Consider the following 10,143-nt stretch of genomic DNA (forward strand, 5'->3'; position numbering starts at 1 on the left):
TTGCTCATGAAGATTTGTTTATTACAGTGTTGGTTTGAATTTGTATTAAATTTTGGTTTGATTTGTAATCCGTGACCCCGCCCTCACCCTTGACCTTGTTGGAAAGCGGTTATATGTATGTACCGAACAAGCTTTCGAGTTTGAATAATTTAAAGCTGAAGTTGCAGTAACCGAAAAATCTGCTTGGAGATTAGAAAGTTTTTGTTGACGGGCTTGAATTGGGAAGAAATTACAATATAGTAAACTCACAGCCAGGAAGGTGACGGTCATTATACAAATGGGGAAGTGATAAAGGGGATTTTTTTAATTTCATTTCAAAGTAACAAAACAACACAAAGTATTTCCACGGATCCTCAAACATAAACAAACAAAGTATGCGGGTAAAATGACAGACAATAATACTTATCAAAATAAAATAAAATACAAAATAAGAAGAGTGTATGTTGACAAAACGGAAATGAAGACAGCTGCTTAAACAAAATAAACAAGACTGATTATGTCTAGATTAATGAAAACTTGATGATACAGTAGAAATTATATAAATAATCATAACACAAAATTAGAAGGGATACCGGCTTAGATAATATGATAACAAATGAGCGACAGTACAATAGAAATCACATTATAATATCTAGAAAGTAGAACGAAGATATGGTAGAAGTTTCAAGGGGAAATTTTACCTTCAACAAGAAGGTTATCATTTTTATACCTCCATGCTATAACTATGATGATTTGCTGACAGAGTGATACAGAGTCGCCCCCTGATCGGGTCTTTGTTAATTGCAGGGGGGGGCGAAATATTGAAAGAAGCCCGTAGTAAAATTAGATGGAACCCACGTTACAGTTAGCTGTCAACTGCCTATAAAATGTCAAACTCATTGCAAGGTCTGCCTTTCTGATCTAGTTTCAGACACATTGTCCTCTGGATGCAGTTGTCCTGCGGCACCTTGATACACAACCTGCTAGCTTCTGGGGGAGAGGGTATGTGTGCCAGAACGAATAAAAAGTCACTCCTCCAACTGCAGCTGTTCCAGATCACCGGGAACATTTTGCTCTAACTGTAGCTGTCTCTGGTTGCTAGCACTACGCCCATTCTCTTCCAAATGTGGCTGTCCCAGTTCAGCTGTCCTGCTACAGGTTGATGACGGCACCATCGGTTGCGTTGATGATGGTATTGTGCGACCCATACACGTTGGTCTCCTGGTGCGAGTATCCAACAGCTCCTTGCTCCTCTTCATCGCCATCTCTCCCGCCGTACAGGAGGTCATCGACGTCTTCTGAGAAGCCGAGGATGTCGTGATGGACGATTCCGTCCTCTGCTTTGGCCTTGTCGATCTGATCCATGCTGTAGGAGTAGAATTCTTCTCTGTGTTCCTTCAGCACACGAGCGCTGAGCACCCTCTCCTCGGTAGTGGTGCCTGGGCTGACTTCGTCAAGCACGTTGATGAGGATAAACTCAATCTTCTCGAACATCTGCCGGCAGCTCGGCTTGTCGCCCTGCTCGCTTCGCACGCAGATGTTCACGGCACGGCCGTCTGGGGAGAGCTTGATGAGGCTTTCCACGTTGGAGTCGAAACACTTGGCTCCGTTTCTCCACAGCAGCGGGCGGTTCTTCAGCTCCCTCATCAGGCGGGTCTGCACACGGGGGAAGAACGCGGAGGAGAACATGTCGGTGGTGTCGGCACACTGGACTTGCTTGCCGAAGTAGACGGTCTTGGCGGGGTTCTCAGTCTTCACCCACTTCTCTGGAGGCATGGTCTGTGTCAGCAGCCCGGGGATGATGAACTCCTGTCCGTCATAGGTGTGGCAGAGCTGGAACTCTTGCAGCAGGGTGATCAGGAGATCCACATCAGTGACATCTTGGAACACGTTCTGGATTTCCCCTTTCGTGACAACGTCGACGTCCTCGCCCTCGATTGTTCTAAGATGTTGGATGGGGAAGTTTTCTGGAGCCATCACTTTGCCGAAGACATCTGTGCAGAGCCAGTTGGGCTTCAGGACGATGATGGGGTCAGCAGTTTGCAGGGGGACGAACAAGATCTGAAAGATTATACAAAGAAATGCGTGGATGAGTATTGCAAATGTTTGTTTATTTTTTGGTAACTTTTTCTAAAAGCAGCGATGAGATTACAAATAATGTTCCATATGGTATGATCTAAAAACGATTGATACTGGTTGATATTCATGAACATCAGCCGTGCAGATTAGATTGTTGGTTGACAGTTGACCAACACTAAACGCAATGAAAGACACAAATTGGCTATATATAAATAAATAAATAAATGTATGTAGGCTGATGGCGATCCAAGTTGATATTTACCTCTCCGAGATGAGCCAAGTACTGTGAAGACGTCTTCAGGAAATCTTCTTTGACAAAGCGGTCAATCTCCTTCGCCGCCTCCTTGTACTCTGCCCATTTCAAGACAGGACACTTCGGGCTGCACTTCTCGTCGGCCCATTTTGGGAGGCACTTCATGATCTTAGCACACAGTTTGGGAATGGCTCGCTGATGCTACAGAATGAAAATTAGCTGTCTTGCAATTGTTGTTGACTAATTTTACACGATATGACCTTTTTATTTCCAACATGTAATCTAAACACTCGAGTTTTTTTCAACTTATATTAACACCGGACAATACAATATAATAATCATTTTCAACTTTTGGATTTGTGAACATGCACTGTATGTTTGGATAGTTAAATGCAGGTACATTATCTTTTTTGACATATTACAAATCTATGTATTGATTTTGAGTGTTATACATTCCCATTGTATGCCTTGATTGTATGGTTTGTTTTTTTATAACTACAGTATGTATGTTTGAAGAAAGATACAATTCTGTTTCCAAATAGATGAAAAACTGACATTAGAAATGTTACAAGACAATATGACTCACTTCCAGAAGCTCGGTCTTCAGTCTTGTCAACAGGTCTTTGAGACGCCTCATGTCAGTTTGACGTGTCTTCCTGCAGTCGAGGAGAAACACCCCGCCTGAGATGTTCAAGTGATCCTTGAACTCTGACGTCATCAAGTCAAGGATGGAAGATGCTTGTTGACGTCCTGTTGAAAACAATACAATGTAGACCATGTAATGTAGATGGGTAAAAAGAGAGATTACAGAAAAGAAAGTTCTATTTATAATCTCTCAGTATATACATATCTACCAGAATTTAACCAAACATATCTTATCATTAGTCTTATGCACATGTACCTGTGTCAGTTTGGTCCGCATGGCTGGCTACCAGGATGACGTGAGGCTTACTCTTTGTGTTGCAGGACTTGATGAAACACAACCACCAGTGGACCTGTAAAGAAATGGTGGGTCGTTATCCAACCATTGTATATGATTGAAGAAAAATACAAATTTTCTCACATTCCTAGCTAAAGTAATCACCTCTCTCTTCTGTTTTTCTTGTCGTCCATGATGTTGTACAGCACAATGAAGATGGTGTTCTCTGCATCCATGAACATGCTGTGGGTTACCGCGTACTCCGACTGTCCAGCGAAGTCCCACACACTGACTTGCCCCACACCGGGAATGTAGGTTGTTTCCACATTCACACCTGGGGTGGGCTCGTGTGGCTGATCGTCTGGAGTCATTCGATCCCTGAAGAAGCCCACGAAAGATCCCTACATAGAACACATGAAATGTATGCGCACATGAAATATATTTAGCAATATTCAGTGCTATCGATGGAGGAAGTTATGTACTATTCCCTGAGAAAAGCGGAATGGTTCTTATTGAAATATGATTCTAGTATAAATCAAAATCGTACCGTTTGCAGCGTGTCCACCAGAGTAGATTTGCCAGCTTCCTGTGGTCCACAGAAGCACAGTTTAATCCTGTCGACTTTCACCCCACCGGACTGTTTCATAAGTTTGTGGTAGGAAACTTCAGTAGCCAGATCCTGGATGATCGATTTAAACATTCAACATTTGTCAAAAAAATGCAGCCTTCATGATTTGAGGCTTTTAATGTCTGTTTAGTTTTAGCCTGTATCAACACCAATTAAACGGAGAGGCCCTGAGTTCGCCACCTTTTATTTATAATAAATAATATTTCATTACTCTGTCATAATTCTTAATGAAATAGCACGTTGTCAGAACATACTGCCCCTGCTCGAAATCTGGACTTTTCTCGGCTTTCTTTGGCTGTTTGGTCATCGTTGCATCAGAATTTTGCCTGTTGCAGACTTTTTTTCCGGTGTCACAAAGATCTCGCCCCCAATATCATTAGATCAGGTATATACAGGTTATTTTCCTTACAATTTCATCAATACTTCCATTTCTTTTTACAAAAAAAGGTTTATATGAACGTCTCTAGTCTGTTTACAATGTATTGTAGGCTTTATCTTGAAAAAATCTATTTTTCAAAATTATAGGACAGGATAGGACAATATTCCCTTTTCACTTGAGTTAATTGAGCAAAGTCGTGTAAAGTGCATTTCTCAAGGGGACAAGATGGCATATCAGGACTTGAACACAGGACCTCTTGGTTCTGAGTCGAGCACTTTGCAGTTACGCCACACTGACACGATGACCCACACATGCTAATTATAACAATCGTATATACTTCGATCTCAAATTCAAAATATTTCAAGTCCAAGTTTAATTAAGTTCATTGTCATGTTCAAAGAACAAGTATTATGCGAGTTTTATTATGACGAAAAACATGTATAATAGGAAGGTTCCCTGTATGCAGTAGGCTCTTTAACTCTGAATGCGATTGGCAACGTGAATGTACATGGAACAATGATTCTTTTAGAAAATATCCCTAAAACCATTTATTTACCTTTAAGAAACGTCGGGTATCTCGGCCATGCGCGAGGTCCAGTGGTGTTCTTCCATCCTGTGTACGAGGAATAAAGCGTAAATTTTCTCAATATTTTTGTTCCTATATCAAGCCATGTTTAGTCTCAAATCTCTACAGCGTTCATATGTCTCTCCAAAGTGCCTGCTTAGAATATTTGACACCTGTTTTAAACCAATACTTCTGTATGGGTGTGAAATCTGGGGAAAAGATCCTGTAAATGAGACCTCACCAATCGAAAGTTCCCATAATCGTTTCTGTAAGAATGTACTTGGAGTGCATAGAAATTGTAGTAATGTAGCAGCTAGAGCAGAACTAGGAAGACTCCCGTTAGATTTAGACATATCCTTGCATACTGTTAAATTCAGGACACACTTAACACAACTTAATACCGATACACATCGTACACCCTCTGCAAGTTGATGCGCTTCTGTTACAACGTAATTCCCTGACAAATAGTCGTAGACGGACGATGTTACAGCGAGTGAAGGAGATCCTCGACCACTGTGGATATTCCTACCTACTGCATATTGATAGTACAACTTCTGACCCTCAATACATATGTAAATTATTACGAACAAGGCTTTCGCTTTCAAATATGTACATCCAAAATTTCTTCCATACGGTCTGTTGATTCCAGTAAGCTGAGATTTTATATCAAATGTAAAACCGAATATTGTATGGAAAAATATCTCGAACATTGTGCCTGAGCAGCGCCCCGCCATCAGTAATATTAGAATAATTTATTGCCCCTTTTAATCCTAACTACATGAGATGATTGTCTGTACTTACCTCGTCCCTAGCCTCCACATCAGCGCCATGTTGAATCAGCAGCTTCACTACCTCAGCCTGCCCGTTCCCGCTGGCCACATGGAGTGCTGTCCTGTCACCCTGTGTAACACACGGAGAAATTAGAAATCTGCTGCACATTAGTTGGTTCCAACAGACTACAAAAAGGACAGAAAGATAGAATTTTTAGTTTAAGATAAAAGTACTTTACACTAATTGATAGCCTAGACGCCAGACCCGTAGCACACCAGACCTAAAATTATCTGGTGTTCATAGCTAGCTTTAGGCCTAGTGTGCTATGCGTCTGGCCTACAGGTTATACGGTTGACAACCATGTATCTATAGAACAAACGTACATGTAACAAAACATTGTGGCTATGAATCATTGGAAAGTACAAACTTTTTAAAGGCGCGATAACTTCAATCAAATATGTATTATCATAACTTTCGTAGAGTGTTAAAAGCTTCCTACTATTTAAAACTTTATTATCATATAGCCGGGTGACGTTGACCAATCAGAAGGCTCCATTCCATTAGTCACTATTCATTCCAATCCATACATTAAACAATCAAATAATCACCCGCTTATGACCTCCGATGGCCCAAATAAAACACGATTCTATTCCAAAAAAAAATCCAAAAATAACTTGTGGATGGCCTCGGGTGACTCCCATAAGAACACCTGTTCCCTGCCAATGACCCAAATATAACACGGCCCTGCCCCAGTGTCCTCAGGGGACTCCAGATGGAACACATGTTCTATTTAAGTTTGTATGTGTTATACAGGAATGTGTCACTGTGTAAGTTTTGATAGGCTATATGATAATAGCGTTAATGGCCCGCCCTATCTCGGTGACGCTCACTCGATGGCTTTATCCGGTGGTTATAGCAACTGACAAGGTTTTATCACACTATATTCACCTCGGGGCGGGTCATTAACCCTTAATTAAACCGCTGCCTTGCTTGGTTAATGGTCCCAAATAGTCCAGAAATCAGATAATATTCTCAGGATAGATATTTCCAACAGTAATTAATTGCCCCTTAATTCTAACTACATGAGATGACCGTACTTACCTTGCTTCTCACCGTCAGATCAGCGCCATGTTGAATCAGCAGCTTCACTACCCCAGTCTGCCCGTTCTTGCTGGCCACATGGAGTGCTGTCCAGCCACCCTGTGTAAACACACAGTGAAATTACTAGAAAGCTGCTGCCCATTGGTGGATTCAGACTCTCAAGGACAGCATGATAGGATTTTGAAATCCGCGACTAAATGATTTTACAATGGATGGTGATTAAAACTTGCTTGCTTCTTTAAAGTCACAAAAACCGCCATGACATCTGCATGTATTTCTACGAGGAATGTTTCTAATAGGAATGTCAAAATTATTTACACTGTGTGGCCGATGCATTTATTCACAACTAGAGTTCGGAGGGCTCATGCCTTCGACAGTGTGATATTGTTTAGGTGGGTGTTGTGTGTATGTATAGTGTAGGTTTTTTGAAGATGATTATCGTAGTTATAGTAGTCAGTGAGTCCTTTTGTGGATGAAGCAACATACTATTTCCCAAGCCTGTATCATGTCTTTCTACGGAAATTCCTAATCGTAGAATTCGGAAAAAAAGGAGAGAGAATTGGCCCGGAGAGTCTGGCCGGTGTTTTTCTTCCCTCCGATGCGCGGCGATCCAAACTTCAAAATGGCAAAAGCTCCTTGAACTAAATTATTCTTCTATTCAGCCAGCGTTGTTGAAGCGTGTGTCCAATATACGTTGGAAACAATTGCACTACAAAATGGCCAATTGTTGTGATGGAATGCGGTATGTAAGATAAATGGGTTACGTTCCTCCCGTGAGTCGCAAATTGTATCTCGGGCTAACTCCCTTTAGCGGCATACTATTCCCTTTATTTTGGCCATTTTCTACTATTTTTCCAGCGATCCATGGTGCCTGGACCAGGCCATTGTGTACAGTATACCAACTTTGTTCCCGATTCCAGATGTTTACACTGGTGGTCACAGTGCTGTCAAATTAGCGATGGTTAAGCACGCCCCTGCTGGGGACTGTTGTTTCAACAAACAACCATTGACATGATTGAAAGAAAATGTTTTCGGAAGAAGCCACTGCTGACAGCTTCCTGTCTGTAACTTGCTGTTTTAACCTAGATATAAAACCAGACCAAGACTTCGCCTGCCCTTACTAACCAACAATCACCAAAAGCCCACTACAGTAACGTACGGACCTCCCACGACGACCATTTCCGAACTAGATCATCCTATCGTCAACGGTAACATGCTCAAAAAATTATCCTGCTAACAATAATAACGACCAACACAAAAGGTCAAATTCAATGACATGGGAACCCCCCACGAACTTGACCTTCGTATTCTCAACGGTAACTTGCCAACTGTGTGCCTAACTGTGTGTTTGTGTTTCCGCACATTTGTAGTCAGCATAACTTCATAACGCCTTTATGGACTGTGATGATATTTGGTATGCTGGTAGGTCTTAAGAAGACAAAGGTCAAGGTCAAATATGGGCCTCCTGGTGGATGACCTTGGTACTGCAGCAGAACTTCCGGTTATGTATCTTTTGTCCTGAACATGCTATGGTCTTGAATCTGTGGTGACAGATAGCTTTTCCTGTTTGGTTCCCCTACCAGCTTGTTCTGGAACTGCAGGGGACCTTCGGGCGAAATCTTTCAAAGCCAATAAGTCCAGATAGAAACAACAACCATGTATTTTCATTATTTGTGGTAGGTAGGTAGCTGAGAGAGAGATGTACACGATTGAATGCAAATTATGCAAATGAGGACATAATCTGCATAATTAATGAGGAAATTCTATAATTACAGTGTTTTACATTATAGTACTTTCATACATGTAATATATGTAATCTATGGCAGTAGAAAGTCAACAGATACCACATACCAATTATGCAAATGATGACCTAATTTGCATAATTATTGTGAAAATTATATGATTTCTTAATGGTGAATGATGGCAATTCTGTACCTTGTGACATGTGTAGGTTACTTAAATGTTAACAACACTATGCATATATTATGTTAATATAGAGGCAATTTGCATAATCAATGAGGAAGTTTAAATGAGGATGTTTACATGAAATTTTGCCAAAGGATAGGAGTTTGACAAGCAAAATATTGTAAGTTGAGTTTAGAACACCATAAATTAAACTACATTATATTAATTGCCACCTTATTTCCATATTCAATTAAACAAAACATTTACATTAACTCTACATATTTCATGGAGGTATGAAATCTCAGAATTCTTGTTGTGAATATGTTCTTAATGAATCAAACTAAGGTCCAAGAATCACAACGACTTGCATTCATGTTGTTCTTGATAGAATAAATGGATAAAATGATTGAGGCAACGATTTGAACACGTTAGATGCCATCATCTCATGCTACACTGGGCATCTGTACCACAATCACGGTTTATGCTTCGGTCCCAATTGCGCCGTGCCCGTCGGGGATGTAGCCCCGGCCGGTCCCGGTCGGGCTCAGGTGTCGGCAGTGCATCGGCTGTCGTGGTCACAATTTAAAGTTTCCTTCAGAAACATTTTGTTGAAAATTTTGTCACCCTCTATGATCGGTCTCCGGCAGGTACCCGGCAGGTACCCGGCAGATTCTCTGACTATGTCTTGTACTGACCTATACGTAGTGCAGAATTCACGCTTTTGTTGTGATCATTTAATATGAATGAATGAATGAATGAATGAATGAATGAATGAATGAATGAATGAATGAATGAATGAATGAATGAATGAATGAATGAATGAATGAATGAATGAATGAATGAATGAATGAATGAATGAATGAATGAATGAATGAATGAATGAACTTTATTGCTCGACAATCGTACATGGTACAATGTGTGGCAGTAATACAACAAAACTACAAAACTAAACTATCTTATTACATTTCTTACTACAAACTACTATCTATACAGTATATGAGTTACAATATGTTCATGTATTGATGATATGGTCTCGCTTATGAAATAAAGTGTACAGAAAATCGGCCTACGTAAGCAGATATGGTAGTTGGACATGACAATAATTCATGGAATGTATCATACTGTGTACCAGATTGGGTGAACTTTGTCTTAGTGGTAATAGTCTGTAACAATGTATCTCTTTCTTTACTATATGTGGGGCAAGCCATAACAAAGTGAAATTCATCTTCAATATTCTCATTACATGTGGGACACAGTCTCTGAGTGGCTGGTGTGTTGTGGTGTCGACCTTTTTCAATTTGAAGACAATGCGCGCTGATTCTCAGTTTACTTATGCTAGTTGCGAACGATTTATTATAAATTGATGTGAGATAATCTTCCATGCCAAAGTGCTTTTTGATTTTAGAATATGTATGAAGTTTACTAGTGTTTCTAAGTTGTTCTCTCCAGCCAGAAAGAAACGTGTCTGTGACGTCACACATTTTACCCGGGTTACGAAGTTATACACCTTTATTCTGTTCATCTGGTCTGTGACGTAACAAATGTGTTCAATGTGGACTGCCGG

The 10,143-nt window shown here is 40.6% G+C and overlaps 1 pseudogene; it reads right to left on the reverse strand.

The window, feature by feature from the left end:
- Positions 1–1,071: 1,071 nt before the first annotated feature.
- LOC109476731 lies at positions 1,072–6,755 on the reverse strand (annotated as a pseudogene).
- Between the last annotated feature and the right edge of the window lie 3,388 nt (positions 6,756–10,143).

The sequence above is a fragment of the Branchiostoma belcheri genome, unplaced genomic scaffold (assembly GCF_001625305.1).
Source record: "Branchiostoma belcheri isolate BF01 breed outbred unplaced genomic scaffold, Haploidv18h27 scaffold39, whole genome shotgun sequence".
Classification (NCBI taxonomy): domain Eukaryota; kingdom Metazoa; phylum Chordata; class Leptocardii; order Amphioxiformes; family Branchiostomatidae; genus Branchiostoma; species Branchiostoma belcheri.